Below are 17,307 nucleotides of genomic sequence, written 5' to 3'. Positions count from 1 at the left end.
GTTTTGTCAATATGATTAAGCAACTTGAACTTATTTGTTTGCTGTTATTCACCTTAGTTATGAACTAATTTCTTTATACTTCTGTTTGGGGATACAAAGTTGACAATATGGTTTGAATGATTGGTAGGATTAATTCTAAGTTGGTGATTAATTGTTATTTTAGCTTGCTAAAGAACCTTGTGTATGAATGATAATTTATTTTCTGTTAATAGGAAGATAGTTAATTAGCATGAACATCTATTAATTATCGACCTCATATGATAAGTGACCACTAAATCATATGTCTAGGATTAATGAATATGAAACTAGGATTAATAAGTGAATTGAGTAAATTCATGTGCAAGCTTGTAAGATGACTATTGAACAAGAGGTTAATTAAAAATAACAATTTAATTAGCTATTGCAAGTCTAACTTAACCCGAATAATTAATCTAGTAAATATAATTAAGTTAAGCAATTGGCCACTGTTTGAATTAGTTTATTTGCTAAGGATTAGGGTAGTGAACACAACTTAATCACTTGAATCGGTAACCAACGAAAGAATTAATCCATTGCACTATTACCTTAAAAGCAACCATAAAGTTAACCGAGTTGAACTAAATAGAAGTTTCTTTCCCAGTATTGAATCTAGTTAATTTGTTCTTTTCTAGCCTTGCATTAGTTTTGTTTAATAAGTTTCTAGTCTTGTAAAACTAGAGAAAAACCCTTATTTGCTAAAGTAATTTAGATAGAATTAGTTTTTAATTTAATTTGCCGTTCCCTGTGTTCGATACCCTGCTTATTTAGCTATACCACAATTGATAGGTTCACTGCCTTTTGTGTGTTATTTGATAATTAAAGTAGGATTAAAACTAAGTGAGTTTTACACACATCAAGTTTTTGGCGCCGTTGCCGGGGAACGGTTCTAAAATTAGCATTAAATTCTAATTCAATCGACCCTTTGTGTAAGAGTCATCTTACGCAAAGTTAATTTCTGTTCAATTTTTGTTTAAGTTTTTTTTAAAAAAAAAAAAAAAAAAAAAAAAAAAAAAAAAAAAAAAAAAAAAACTGATTTTCACTTAAACTCGCCGAGTGCATTCGCCCCGACTCGGCGAGTCTGACGCTGATTCAGATTAAATTTTTGTTCTTTTTACGCGTTCTGTTTTGTTTTAAGTTGCAGTTAGTTCATGACCCGAGGATCTTCTACACCTCTAATTCCTCCTCTTGAAGATCCGGAAACCGCATTAAGAAGAAACAAGGGCAAAACCGTTGGAGAAACCACCTCTTCAAAGAGCTCACCACTCAAAAACTTCAAATCCGTGTTTGGCAAGAAGAGGAGCAGCAAAGCAGGAGCATCCAGTGCGTCGTTGTCAACCGAAGATCCGATCCCGAAAGACACCGAATACGAGACCGAAGAAGAAAGCGAGCACACATCCGATATTGAAGAAGACTTAGCCACCGCAATGGCTAATATTGACGAGATCCCCATGGGGGAGTGGAAGAAAAGGATGCGTGATGACACCGGCCCGGGACTTGTGCAACCCGCAATCCCCGCTACCGCTACGTTCGAACTAAAGGGCCATATTCTCGCTCAACTCAAGGAGATACCATTTCACGGGAGAGATCATGAAGACGCCTATAAGCACTTAGATGAAGTAAATGACGTGGCGGATTACTTCAATGTACCTAATGTGCCCCGCGAGGTCCAGCTACTACGCATGCTTCCTGTCACGTTCAAAGGAGCTGCAAAGGATTGGTTGAAGTCACTCCCTCCCGGATCAGTTACTACATGGGCGAAAATGAAAGAAGGGTTCATAGATCACTTCTGCCCACCTTCCAAAATAGCCAAGCTAAAGAAAGCCATTGCCAACTTCGAGCAACAACCCGGAGAATCTCTTTATGAAGCTTGGGAAAGGTACAAGAGCCTGCTTAGAAATTGCCCACACCATGATCTAAATAGCCAACAGGAGGTCTCCATCTTTTATGATGGAGTTAATGTCACCACAAGGCAACTACTCGATTCACAAGGCCCGCTCACCCGAAAGCCACCTCCGGAAATAAAGGAATTGATTGAAGAATTCGCTAAGCACTCTAGAGAATACCACAACCCGAGGAATGAAGTGAGTCGCGGAGCAGTAAATTCGGTAAACGATGGTATGGCGGCGGTGATAGCGAAACTCGATAGCCTAGACCGAAGAATGACGAAAATGGATCAAATGATCCATGCTATTAGAGTTGGATGTGAACATTGTGGCGGCCCTCATCTTACTAAGGAGTGTGATCGAGATGAGAATGGAAATAAGAAAGCTCAAGTATGCTACTCTAGCGGCGATAGATATGATGAAGACTGGAGGAAACCGAAGAAGGAGTGGCTCCCATACGAAGAGTACAGAAAGGCTAAGGAAGAAAAATATAAGCAGAGGGAGAGGGGTTATTATCAAAAGGAGGAACCGGTGACGGACAAGAAGACGAACTTAGAAGACATACTTACAAAATTCATAAGCGCGTCCGAGAAAAGGCATAATGATCACGATGTAGCAATGCAAGAAACCAGGAACATGTTGAGGAATCAGCAAGCTTCCATTCTCAACATTGAGAAACAGCTGGGACAGCTTGCACATCAAGTGAATGAAAGAAGACCGGGTCAACTTCCGAGCAACACCCAACCCAATCCAAGGAACGAAAACGTGAGCGTTATAACCTCCAGCGGTGAAGAAGAATTGGCAGAAACACTAAGGGTTTCCAAAGGGAAGGCAGAAAAGGAAGAAGAACCAGAACGAGAAGAACTCGATCCGACTCGCCGAGTCACCAAGATGGACTCGACGAGTCCAGTCGGAAAGGATAAAAAAGCAAGTTTTCTGAAGACATACAACCCTCCTTTGCCATACCCATCCAGAGCCATTCCTTCAGAAAAAGTTCAAGCCTATAGAACCTTCATGGAGCATGTTAAAGCCTTACAAGTCAATATGCCATTCGTGGACACAATGCTCCAAACTCCCAAATACTTTAACTTGCTTAAGGGTTTGTTTGCTGCCAGGAAAGATCTTGCTGAAGTCGCGGAGATATTGATGAGTGAGCCACCTGAGAAAAAGGGTGATCCGGGTAATATAGTAATCCCGTGCCAATTTGGCAATGATGTTTCCACACGAGCTTTGGCTGATTCAGGGGCAAGCATTAATTTGATGCCCTATTCATTCTTTAAGAAGCTAAATTTACCAGCGCCAAAGCCGGTAAATATGAGAATCCATTTGGCAAATAAAACAATTATTCATCCACAAGGCATATGTGAAAATCTCCTTATCAAAGTAGACAAGTTTATCTTCCCAGTAGACTTTGTGGTGGTGGAGATGAAAGAAGACCCCGAAATACCAATTATTTTGGGCAGAACATTCTTAAACACCGCATGTGCCCTAATTGACATATCCGAGACTACTTTGACATTAAGAGTGGGTGATGAGTCGGTGATGTTTAAAGCTAATCCAGAGATCAAGCAAGAAGAAGAAAAGCGACAAGAAATCTCAATTATCCAATTAGATGATGAGGTATTGCAAAAAGAGCTTGATATTTTAATAAAAAAAGACCCAAGTAAGTTCACGCTACACTCAGAAGAAGTTTCAGATGCTGACAAAGATTTGGAGGAGCTAGAAAAGCTACTGGAAGGAGACGACTCAGACAACGATCCAGAATTGATGAAACCCGACCCGACTCGCCGAGTCGACATAATGGACTCGACGAGTCCAGTTGATTTGGAGAAAAACTTAACTCAAGCTGATTTATTTGTTGACAGTTCTTCACATACTCTGGATTCAATTACTGTGAGTGGTTCTTTGGAAGAACAATCTGCAGAAAAAGTAAAAGGAATGGAGGTCCAACACGCCAACGTGGCATGCCTTGATATGATGCCATTTGGAAAAGAGTCGAGCACAAAAGAGAATGGAGCCATAAATGGAAGCGGAGCGGAAGCTAATCCCCAATTCACCACTAAACCTAGAGCACGGACCAATATGAAGTATGAAGTTATCAAATTTAAAGAAAAGGAGGTTCAAAAATTGGTGAAAAAGCATGGGTTGAAAAAGAAGAAGAGGAAAAGAGAGGCCCAACCAGCTGAGGATGATACAGCGAAAAAGAGAAGAGACGAATTGAAAAGGGCTTACAAGAAAAAGATTCACGCCTACAAGACTAAGTATAAACTGCAAAAAGTACGGCGCACATTCCCGATGCTTGAAAGCGACAAAACGTAAATGGGAAGGAGTCTAGCTAATGACTCCTCAAAAAGAAGCGCTTGGTGGGAGGCAACCCGTCGTTAGAGTTTGCTTTCTTTTACTCTTTAGTTTTTTGTTTTTGTTTTGTGTTTTAATGTTAATCTTCCAAATCATCGAACTTGTCTGCTTAAGGGAGCACCTAGCTTAAGAGTGGGGTGAGAATATTTTAAATAAATAACAAAATTTCAAAAAAAAAAAAAAAAAAATTTAGAAATGTTTTATAAACGACTCGCCGAGTCTGACCCTGACTCGACGAGTGCATACTGATCTCAGAAAAAAATTTTAACTGCTCGCTGGGACTCGCCGAGTCTGACCCTGACTCGACGAGTCGAGCTTATTTACAGAAAAAAAAAATAAACATTTTCGAAATTACTTTTACATCTAATAGGGTTTTAACCCTAAAAGTTCAATTTTCACATTACACTCGCCGGGTACACTTCTCTCTCAAGCATTCAAGACTTCTTCAACCTCTCTTCCAAATCTTCAAGAATTAAACTAGAAAGGTGACAACTTTCTTCTTGTTTTCTAGATAGAAAGTGATATTAAGGCCATCTACACTTGCAGTTTCATGAAAAAAACCCGTTTTTGAAATAGTGACTAAATTCTAAGTTTTTGATTTTATTATGGATCTTGTTGTTTTGAATGTTTATTATGGCCTTGGTACTTGGTAGGGAGTCCCTGAACAAAACCCTTGCAAGAATTTAGAGATTACATGGTTCAATTTGGTGAAACCCGTCGACTGACTCGTACAGGTCCCGCGACTCGCCGAGTCGGGCATGGACTCGACGAGTCTAGTCGAGATGCAGAAACAGTTCGGCTTGTTAACATTCTGTGTTTTCTGGGTATGGTTTATATGTTTTGCAGGAATCATGTTTAGAAGAGGACAATCTTCAAGGGGTAGCCAAGAGGAATTTCCATGGTTAAACTTCCCGCAAATCGAATCCGTTTCAACAATGCGGAAGTGGAAAAAGAAGCTTGCCGATATTAAAAAGAAGGAGGTTTATGTCCCGAACAGAATAGATTGGGAATGGTTGCAAACGGTGCGATATGAAGAGGAATTAGCTCCATACCTTTTAAGGGAGTTTCAACATGGCGGCGAGTCAATGATATGTGATGGATGGAGCCGGGTCTTCCGCATGCAAGAGCCGGTGTATTTGGAGCTTTGCTTGGAGTTCTTTTCTACGGTATCTTTTACCGGTGGAGTGGATTTGTATCATCCGGCAAGTTTTACATTTTGTCTTGGGGGCGAGTATCATCAATGCTCTGTGGTGGATCTTGCTTGCCGGCTAGGGATCTATGATCAACCGTTGGTTTCTACGAACCTCTTTCGGGCCTTTTTGGCAACCACTCATATGGTATTTCCCGATGGGGTTACTAGCACGGGTTGGTGGCACACTATAGGGAATAAAGTTTATATCCCGAAGTCCGCGCAGGAAGGGAGCATCCGATCCCCGACCCACCGCCTCATTCACCGCCTTATTTCCTCCACCATCAACCAGAGGAAGGACGATGACAAGGTTTCCAACCTTGATGTTTTCTACCTTTGGAGCATTATCACACCAGGCGTCTTTTGCAACATCTCGTGGTGCATTGCTTCATACCTCTCAGCGGGTGCGGTCAAAGATCACAAAACATCGCGCATCAATGGAGGCATGTTTGTCACCCGTTTGGCTAATTCATTCGGGTTGATGAACCGTGGTGCCTGGAACCTCATGACTTTGATCCCGACACCCCCATTTAATCCTATTCTTTTCCGCAGGGCCCGAATTATTGAAGACTATGGTGGTGGCCATTATGCCATCCCAAATGATGACCCGGTTGTAGGTCCTGAAGCACCGGGAAGGAGGGTGCGATCGCGAAGGGAAAGGGATATGGAGGATGAGCCGCCGGTGATTCCGGTAGAGAATGAAGATATACCAATGGATTGGTACAACATAGAGATGAGGCGGATGCAAGACCAAATGGCGCGGGGGCTAAATTTTAGCAATCAATCCCACATACGACTTTTTGACCACTTCAATATTCCACATATTGATGGTGGGAATTATCCATATATTCCATCATGGGACGAGAGGATTAGTGCACGCCATAGCGGAGCGGGAGGAAGTGGAGCCAATAACGATGATGAGGAGGATGAGGATTAACTTTTGTGTTTTTGTGTTTAAACAATTTGCATTTTTATTTTGTTTTATTTTTGGTGTGTATGCTTAAAGGTATTATTTTGTTTAATAGTTGTTTGCTTTAAGTATTTTCAGGTTTGCATTTTGATTGCTTAGGATGAGGTAAAGCATGGTTGTTTTTCGTGTGAGAGCGAGTCAAGGAAGCGAGTTTTTAACATCAAAGTGTCAAGTCCGGTCTTAGGAGTGTGAGCGATTGAGTCTGCATGTCCGACTCGTCGAGTGCACTAAGCTGACTCGACGAGTCGCTTTGTATTTCCAGATATTTTCAGAATGCGCGCTACTACTCGGCGAGTCCATCATCAAACTCGACGAGTCGATCATTTTTTGAGCCGAACGACTGCTGATTTGATGCTACTACTTATACCACATGCATCCTTCCACTTCCATATCCATTCTTGAAGATCTTATGCCGATTTTCGCATGTTTAGAGCGACCCACACGATACATGGATGAGATTGTTCCCATGTATGAAGTTTATTGAAGATGGAGCTTAAATGAGAGTGATCAACCTATCCACTGCTATCCCAGGGGAGTTTGTTCCGATTCCCTCTTTCTTTTTATGTTTCTATGCATAGTATGCAATGAGGGCATTGCATCACATAAGTGTGGGGTAGGGGGTTGGTTACATAATATTCAATTTTCAAAAATTTTGCATACCAAAAGGATTATTTAGGATCTAATTTAGGAAATTTTGGTAAGAAAATAGGATTTCATGTTAGAATTGTGTTAATAATTGCATGACAACCCAAATGTTTAGTTGAGCCTATATACGTTCGAGTGCATTTGTGGCTTCCTTATTTCAGTGAAATCATGAGACAAAAACACGACCTCGCTCAGCCTGAGGGATGCAATATGTTTAGCAGCCTAAACCTGAAATGTATCCAGGAAGATTTTTTTTTTATCATTAGCCAATAAAGGTTGAAGTTGAGCGCCCCTGCTTAAGCATGTAGGGTTTTGAGTGAAAAAAAAAAGTAAGTTACATGTTAAAAAAAAGAAAAAAAAAGAGAATTACAAGAAAAGTTATAAGAGTTTTGGAGCAATTAAGTATGAAGTTCAAAGATCAAAATTCCAAAAATCCAAAAAAGTTGAAGATACCAAAAGCTAATACAAGTTGGTGAATTCAAAGATATCAAAGATGAAATGTCAAAGAAGTGAAGAATTCAAAGAATTCCATAGTGGTATCGAAAAGTTGTAATTTTCTAGAATATGTATGCTTGGGTTGCTCAACCAAAAATACCTTGAGGTTAAAGAGGTTTTCTGAGGATGGATTCGGAGGGTTGCATAAAATGAGCATAGTTCGGGGTGAGTGGGCGAATGTTTATGAGGATTGTGAGTATTTGAAGTATGGGGGGGGTTTTTAGGAATTTTAGACACAAATGCATGCGTTGCGGTCTTGGCATAATGGCTGGGTTGGATTGGAGTTATTATATGTGATTCTAATGTGTTAAAATTCAGTTTTGCTTGAGGGCAAGCAAAAGACAAGTGTGGGGTATTTTGATATGTGCATATTTAGTGTGTATTTAGTATAGTTTTTTATTCATATATTGGCTAAATTATCGCATGTTATGGACAAAAGGTACTTAAAAGTGTTAAATTGTGTTTTTCAGTCCAAAGATGAAGCTCGGAAGCGAAAGGAAGCAAGAGAAGCGGTTGAGAGCTCAAGAGTGGAAAGAAGAAAGAAAACAGCCAAAATAAGGCTTCTACTCGTCGAGTTATTTCTTGACTCGACGAGTCCGGTCGCGGATTCAGAGAGATAAGCATTCGAAAGTCAAGACAGTTATCAGGATACGACTAATGTGAGAGGGACTCGACGAGTCGCCATATGACTCGACGAGTCGGTATGCATATATAAAGATAACTCTTTAATGCGAAAAGAGGAGAGAATTTTGGGAAGTTTCAGAGGTGTTAAGCTGCGAATAAAAAGCCAGAAGAACCCTAGAAGTTGACCAAAGAAGCTAGAATCCAATTCCGGGAGTAATTAAGGCGTAATTTCATCATTCTACTTAATTCTTTTGTTTTGTCAATATGATTAAGCAACTTGAACTTATTTGTTTGCTGTTATTCACCTTAGTTATGAACTAATTTCTTTATACTTCTGTTTGGGGATACAAAGTTGACAATATGGTTTGAATGATTGGTAGGATTAATTCTAAGTTGGTGATTAATTGTTATTTTAGCTTGCTAAAGAACCTTGTGTATGAATGATAATTTATTTTCTGTTAATAGGAAGATAGTTAATTAGCATGAACATCTATTAATTATCGACCTCATATGATAAGTGACCACTAAATCATATTTCTAGGATTAATGAATATGAAACTAGGATTAATAAGTGAATTGAGTAAATTCATGTGCAAGCTTGTAAGATGACTATTGAACAAGAGGTTAATTAAAAATAACAATTTAATTAGCTATTGCAAGTCTAACTTAACCCGAATAATTAATCTAGTAAATATAATTAAGTTAAGCAATTGGCCACTGTTTGAATTAGTTTATTTGCTAAGGATTAGGGTAGTGAACACAACTTAATCACTTGAATCGGTAACCAACGAAAGAATTAATCCATTGCACTATTACCTTAAAAGCAACCATAAAGTTAACCGAGTTGAACTAAATAGAAGTTTCTTTCCCAGTATTGAATCTAGTTAATTTGTTCTTTTCTAGCCTTGCATTAGTTTTGTTTAATAAGTTTCTAGTCTTGTAAAACTAGAGAAAAACCCTTATTTGCTAAAGTAATTTAGATAGAATTAGTTTTTAATTTAATTTGCCGTTCCCTGTGTTCGATACCCTGCTTATTTAGCTATACCACAATTGATAGGTTCACTGCCTTTTGTGTGTTATTTGATAATTAAAGTAGGATTAAAACTAAGTGAGTTTTACACACATCAGAGAGTCATTAGTAGGACTAAGATGGAAGAGAACAAGGAGGTGCCTTATTGAGGGAGGCATGCTTTTAGCAACAGTTCCAGGTGGTCAAGAGGAGTATATCGGGGCGGCGGCCCTCGTTGTCTACATTGTGTATCGACTGTGAGAGCGAGGTCTCTTGCTTTTATGATGATTCCCACAGTGGGAGGCTGGTCGAGGAATCAGTGACGAGGTGTGTGATAGTGTATTATTTTGAGATTGAGAGTCAGGTCTATTCGAAATAGTTGGGGTATCCGGCAGTGTGTCGGTATGAGGCTTCGAGATGACTAAAGGTAGTCACGTTGGGAGGATTCTAAGATTTTTGTCTGAGTTGCGGGATATTTGGAGTTGGTTGGTTTCCATTGGGAAGATCATTGAGTGATTACATGGTAAGTTCCAAGAGTCAAGTGTGACGTACTAGGTAAAACAGACTTGAGTAGATTGTTGGTATTCTAATTGGTGATGGTTCAAACCCTGAGTGGGGGAGAACTGGGTATTCTATTGGAAGTATCAACGATTCGTTCAAGTGAGGGTAGAGAACTAGTTATGGAGATCTGCGGTACGAACACATGAGACCTGGGTTATTGGTGGATGAAGCGAGATGCAAGGCGAGATGACGTATGAGTATGTGCTTAAGAAAGGATGAGTGAATCCACAAAGGGTGGCCGTTGGTAAGAGAATTTATTGGGGCTAGGGAATTTTTCGGGTTTGCAAATGTTGAGTTCGAGGTGGTTGGGTCGCTGAGTTTAGGGTGCAATAGCTGAGATTTTTGGGTATAGGTATAGATTGTGATCTATACTCCAGAAGGGGCATTAGTTGATTTGTCAACCAATTTCAGAGTCGGTATGAGTAGTTTTTTATGGATGGTGATCAGTAGAGGATGGAGCTTTGGATTTTTGTCAACGTGTATTCAGTCGTTGACGATTCCTCCGTATTTCCATTTGGGAGATGGGAGTATTTCGAGGTTTCGAGTTACGTAAGTGGAAGATCAGTGGTTGAGGCAAGACAACGTGAGATGCTGTGATGGTGTACTGAGGTACCCGAGTATGATGTCCAGATTTTTGGTCATGTTGAGACTCGATTGTGAGATGGCGAGTGGAGTAGCGAGAGATTTTGTTCCAGCAGGAACCCATCAGTTAAGTGTCGCCGGAGTGTGACTGTCTAAGGGTGTATATGTGCTGAGAAAAGTGCCTTGCCTTCGAGAATTTAGCTCATTGAGTGGTGGTGCATAAGCTGGATGGGTGTAAGCACCTATCTAGGTTGAGTTGCGGAGCATGAGTTGGTGAACCTAGTGTAGTGATGTCTTGGTGATGAGATTATGGGGTGTTAAGAGAGAAAGTGGATCCAGGTGGGAGTAATCGCTTGGGATTATCAGGAGAAACCATGGAGTGAGCCCATGGTGAGTCAATGAACGAGAGAGTGTTGTAAGGCTACGGGGAGCCGTAGCATTCATGAGTCAGTGGGAAAGGGTATCATGGTACTACAGGGAGTCGTAGTATTCGCTAGTCATCGAGAGAGTGTCGTGATACTACGGGGAGTCGTAATACTCACTAGTCAGCAAGAGAGTATCGTGATACTATGGGGAGCTATAGTTTTCACTAGTTAGCGGGAGAGTGTTGTGATACTACGGGGAGCGGTACTACTCACTGGTTAGTGAGGGAGTGTCGTAAGCCTATGGGGGGAACCGTAGCAGTCAGTAGTCGAAAAGAGTGAATATTGTTCTACAGGGAGCTATAGTATTCACTAGTTAGAGTATGACACAAAGGAGCTCTTAGGCTTGAGTAACCTTACCACTTGAGTCTTCTGGAACTTGGTCGCCGGACCAGGGCAAGACTGGGGTCTCCGTGTTGGACGAGGATTGTTGTATCACGGGTTAAGGAGGGATTATCGTAATCAGAAGGAATTGGAGAGATGGTGTGTGCATAAATTCGCGAATCACGGGTACGGGTTGAGTATTAGATTGGAAATAAGTGGTTCCAATTCTGCTATGAAATCAGACTCTTGAGTTGAATTTGGGACAATTCGTGTATTGAGTAGGTGAGATGAGGTTCTGGATTCACAGATGGGCTCCATTTTGAGGGGTATTGTATGGTATCTGATGTCTTAGACCTGAGTGGGCCAGTTTGTCTATATGGGAAGGGCCGCGAGACGTATGGAACTAATGAGTAGTATACGATAGATGTAACATCCCTAGTTCAGGAGTGCAAGTTCAGGGTTCAAAGTGTAAATGTGAAAGGGCAACTCGGCGAGTCCATGGGTGGACTCGGCGAATAGGGTCGCGATTCTGGTCGCGTGTTAAGTGGCCAACTCGGCGAGTCGGCGGCTGGACTCGGCGAGTTGGTGCTGTGTGGAGAAAACCCTAATTTCAGAGGATGAGCCCTATATAAAGGACATTATACCCTCTACCCAGCCTCTTTACCCTCTCTTGAAGTCCAGAAAACCGTAGGGAGCGTTTGTGAGTGGTTTGAGAGCATTTGAACCTTGGAGACGAGATTTTTGAAGAGATTTTGGAGAGTTAAGAGGCTTGGAGTAAGGGGCTTTGCTAGGATTCGGATTTCTCTTCTGTTGGAGTTTCCTTTTGAGGTATTATTTCGTTGCTTGGGCTTTTATTCTTCATTTTGAAGTTTTTGGAAAGATAGCATGTGGTGTTTTGAGTTGGAGGTTAGATCTGAGGTTGCAACCTCAGATCTGGAATGGAGAAGGTCTAGAGTGCATTAAAGTCCCTGTTCTTGAGCGATTGGTGAGGCCATCTTGTCCCAAACCCTAACCCTAGAGTGTTATATGCTTATATCTCTTTGGATTCACGTAAAGTTTGCCACTTTACGTGATGGACTGGTTGTAGAAGGGTAGATCTATGGTTTGGATCATTTGCATGGCCTGGAAAGCTTCTGTATGGATTAAGATCTAGAGGTACTCGGCGAGTCACAAAGGTGTACTCGGCGAGTTGCTTGAAGATGGGTCGGAACTCGGCGAGTTGGAAGAACAACTCGGCGAGTTGGTTGAAGATACCCTTGGACTCGGCGAGTCTGGTCATGAGGTCCTAACCTTCTTCTGGTTGAGCCGTGAATCGGTGAGTCAAGGGAGGACTCGGTGAGTTGAGTGCGAGGGGACTCAGAGTTGTGGGACTTGGCGAGTCTCGGGGTGACTCGACGAGTTGAGTCGTGGATTGGGGAAGTTCTGAGCATGGAGACTCGACGAGTCGACGGGTTGACTCGGTGAGTAGGGTCAACCAGGAGGGTTGACTTTGACTGAGGACTTTGACTTTAACCAAGAGTTGACCAGTTGACTTCCAGGAGTATTTTGGTTGTTATTGGTAATTATTGGTTTCGGTGATTCAGTGGTGGAGTTCGTGATGCTGGTCGGAGCAGTGTGGACTGTTCTTCAGTCGACAGTAGCAGGTGAGTCTTCTCACTATACTTTACCTAGAGTGGTAACCGAGTTATGTGATAGAGATATTATATGCTATCTATGTAATGTGTGGCACTGCATTATTTCTATGTGATTGATGTTGTGTGTATATCAGAGTTAGGACCGGAAGGTCCATAGAGCTAGGACCAGAGGGTCCGCAGAGTTAGGGCCCATAGAGTTATAGCCTCGAGTGGCTAATATATGTTATATGTGGTATTTTTAGAATTATGTGCCAGTGTACTTGTATGTTATTTATGTGTTGATATTTATTGTGATATGTGATTTAGAGTTCTCAGAGTTAGGACCTTTGGGTCCATAGAGTTAGGGCCAGAGGGCCCACCGACAGTTGGGATTGGAGGGTCCCACTGAGACATACTGACCAGAAGGTCAACAGAGTTATAGCCTTGAGTGGCTAATATGTGTTAGAGTGGTATTTTGGGGAACTCACTAAGCTCCGTGCTTACAGTGTTTGTGTTATGTGTTTCCGGTTTTCTCAGGATCACGGGACGACACCGGCTCGATTGTGCACACCAGAGGAAGCGTTTGTTTTGAGGATCCTGGTTTATTAATGGAATGAACAAAATAGTCATGTATTGTAACTTAAACAAAAGAACGGGATTTTTATGAAAAGTGATAAAGAGATAAGCGATTTTAAATCAAAAAATTTGTTTTGAAAATTTCGGTGTTACAAGTTGGTATCAGAGCCTTGGTTTGAGGGATTCGGAAGCACCTTCGGGCAAATTTGAACTCAAAATGAGGAAGTAAGAAAGGTTTTCAAAGAAATGAAATTCTAAAAGTGAATAAGAGTTCAAAGAGAAATCGAGAAAGAGCAGTGTGTACAATCAGCCAGAGCCCGAACGGTGATTTCCCAAAATACCCTTACTTTTGTGTTATGAGATATTTATGATACATTTTATGAGATATTATGCATGCTAGAGGCAGGCTAGGTATTTCATATCTTAGGACTAGAGTGGCCTAATTTGTGATGCCTTAGCCTAGGAGTTGTTGTTATATGTGTTGTGCTTTTGAGTATGAGTGAGAGTATTCAGTTGGAATCCTCTTAGGGGATTTGAGTAGAGGAGTAACCTAGGAGAGACGCCTAGATGAGTATTGTGGTGCTTATTGAGAATAGTTAGAACCCGCGAGGGGTAGAGTTGTAGAGTTTAGTGGTGCTTTGAGAATGAGCAGAGCAGGCGGAGTTATCACCCAGGGTGAGTTCTGTGTATTCTTCGATGCCCGAATGCTGCTTGCTTCGTGCTTTGTGGAACTCTTGATGATGGGAGTCATATACCAAGTGAATATGACGATATTCAGGAGGTAGATGGCTAGCATCATTAGGAGCTCTTCAGCAGCTGATGGCGGAGAAGTAGGAGTGACCTTAGCCAAATGAGTATGCTGGTGGAGTAGAGCATTTCGCTGAGGAGTAAGCACGCGTGGCAGAATTAGTGAACGAGAAGGTTGAGCAGCTACTTAGGGACTCTGGAATGGTCCGTGTGGAAAGTATGGGTAGATGTGGCAGGTAGTATGGGCCCGTACTACCGAAAGCAGAGGACCCATACTTGATACATGGAGTATTATGAAGGTTCTAAGTGGAAGGCTGAGGAGTGATGTTATGGTTCGAGTACCATACATCGGAGCAGATTGGGGAGTAATGTCATGGATTGGGTTCCATGATTGATAGCTGATTGAGAGGTGATTCCATGGTTTGAATACCATGATTTGCATCGGATCGAGAGGTGATGTCGTGGTTCGAGTACCATGACCCGTGACGATTAGTGTTATTGGTTCTACCAGTTACCCGTGGCGATTGGTTAGATCGAGATCGGAGGTGAAAGAGTATGGGGCTAGAGGACCATGATGGACGGGTTTTAGTGAAGTATCCCTTAATAAGGAAATCGAGTTAGCCCCGAGGGATTGTTGAAGAGATGCCAATTGGAGTCGCAAGACTCAGGAAGGAGTAGAGATGGCAGTTATAGAGGATTACAGCCTGAGTTGAGCAACCAGCCGATAGAAGAGATGTCACCTTCTGTGATCTAAGTGGTGCTAGTTCCGTTTCTAGTGAGAAACATCAGAGGTGTGAGATTTCGGTTTTGGAGTTTAGGAGTAAAACCCTGCGGATTGAAATTTATGTCGATTTTCCTCCGGTGTATCAGGCAGCATGTCTGCCGCGAGGTAAGGATATATCGTGAGCATGTAGTCGGTTGGGACTGAGGTGGTCAAGGACCACGTTGCACCCTATTTGAGTATAGTAGGGCATGTGGTAGCAGTATCAGTGGGCAATCCAGTTGAGTATATCAGGGCGGCGGCTCTTCTGTCTATGATGGTTATTGAGTATGGGAGTGGAGTCCCAGTTCTTGTAAGGATTCAAGTGATGGAACTTGGGTGGAGTAGTCGAGGGCGAGGAGTACGCTGAATTATGGTTTCAGTCTAAGAGTCAGTGATCTTACTAGACAGTTGAGGTATTCGGTATTGGGATGGTATGAGTCTTCGAATGGCTAGAGAAAGTCGCAATGAGAAGTCCCTGAGGATTTCTTCGGAGATTTAGGGTATTTGAAGTTTCTTGATCTCTAAGTGGGGGACATCATTGGACGACGTGTGGCACCTTCCGAGGGCAGGTGCGATATTGCTAGTGGAAACAGTCTATGTGATGGTTGTGCGTCAATTGGTGCTGGTTCAAACCCTAAGTGGGGGAGAACCGGGTATTTTATTGAGGGAACCAGAGATTGTGCAAGAGAGGTTAGGGGTTGGATACAGGAATCTGGTGGTGACCAGGGCCGTTTCAAGGGGAAGACTCGTAATGGTGGTACGGGCAGTTAAGAACTTATGGGTCGAAGTATGGATTGCATATGTCCCTTTTTGGATGGATAGGGGATTATCAGCCAATTTCCGGGCCGGTGTGTGTATTTCTTGCGTGGATTTTGAGCAGTAGGGGAAAAGGGTTTCGGAGGATCACCAGCGTATTCTGAAGCGTTAGCGCTTTCTTTATTTCCAATTGAGGGTTTGGGTACACTGAGGTTGCACATGGGGTAACGGAGAATTATTTATGTAGTTCACACGAAATGAATTGTTGTATCCGTATGGTGCTGGGAGTAGGAGAGCAGTGTTTGAGGCAGGATATCGTGATGTCCGTAATGGTGATCCGTGGTGACTGGGAATAATGTCCCGATTTCAGAGTTATTTAAAGCCTTGAGTTTGAGATGACCAGTGGTATATCATGTATCTACGGTTCCAGTGGGAGCCCTTCGAGTATTGACAGCAAGAGGGATTATTTTAGAAGATGGATCTCCGTAGAGGTAAGTAATTTTGTTATAGTGGTTGCCGCCAGAGTCTGTGATGCATATGTGGGTCAAGTGTGTGTAGCTATCTATGATAGTCTACGGGCATGAGTGAGTGGACATAGTGTGGCATTGGGATGAGTTGAGAGTATGGGGTGAAGCTACGGGGAGCCGTAGTATTCACTAGTCAGAGGGTGTTGTGATGCTACGGGGAGCCGTAGTATTCACAAGTCAGAGAGAGGGAGTTATGGTACTACGGGGAGCCGTAGTACCCACTTGACAGTTGGTGTTGTGGTGCTACGGGGAGCCGTAGTACTCACTAGTCAGAGGCCGTCGTGCTATTGCGGGGAGCCGTAATACTCACTAGACGGCAAGAGAGTGTGATGTTGGGGTGTTCTCCTATCAGGGTTTGATGCAGAAGAGTTTTAGGCTTGAGCAGCCTTAGTATAGAGTTTTGGAGCCTGGTGGTTGAACCAAGGGCGGAACTGGGGGCCAGAGTTGAGTTGATCCTCGGTTGCATTGTATTTTTCGTATGAGGAAAAGAGAATTTCGTGACTTGTGAGTCACTGGGCCGGGATTGTGGTCATGGGGAGGAAGCTAGTGAGATATTTTGGATCACGTTATAGGTGGTCCTTGGGGGTTCAGCTGTGGAGTCAAAAGCTGAACTGGTACTCAGTATGGAAGTGGGATATGAGAAATGAGCTAGAGTTTGTCATGGTGATATCTGAGGACACTTCAGAGAGAGCGGATGATTCAACGCTCGAGGACATGCTTCAGGCATGTGTATTAAATTCGGAGGGAGTTGGGACACGTATTTACTCTTGGCCGAGTTTTCTATACAATAGCCATCATTCGAGCATTGGTATGCCACCTTTTGAGCTGTTGTATAGGAGGAGGTGTCGGACCCCCAGTTGCTGGGGAGAGGTAATGCATGGACCCGAGAGTCCTTGCGAGCAGATTCAGAGCATGTGCGACACATGGAGTAGCGGTTACCCTACGAGGGATAGTGTAGAGTGGGGTGTGAGCACCGTGGCACTTGTCTGAAGTGGCAAGGTTGACAAGTAAATTTCCTTGGGTAAGGAAAGAGAAGGGTATGTAACTCCGGGAGGGAGTGTTGGTTCACGGAAGTAAAGCAGTAGTGAAAATGGATGATTAAGAGTATGGTGGTTGAACACTGTGTCTGTGCCAGTGGTATGGAAGCACATCTGGGTTGGGTGTCTGTTGAGGTTGCGGAGGAATCTCCGGTGGTTTAGAACCAGAGGAGTTCGGAAGAGATGCAAGAATAGAGCCTTGGATTTA

The sequence above is a fragment of the Lactuca serriola genome, chromosome 9, assembly GCF_051521515.1.
Source record: "Lactuca serriola cultivar US96UC23 chromosome 9, Lser_US96UC23_V15, whole genome shotgun sequence".
Lineage (NCBI taxonomy): Eukaryota > Viridiplantae > Streptophyta > Magnoliopsida > Asterales > Asteraceae > Lactuca > Lactuca serriola.
Note: the sequence above shows the minus strand (reverse complement) of the source record.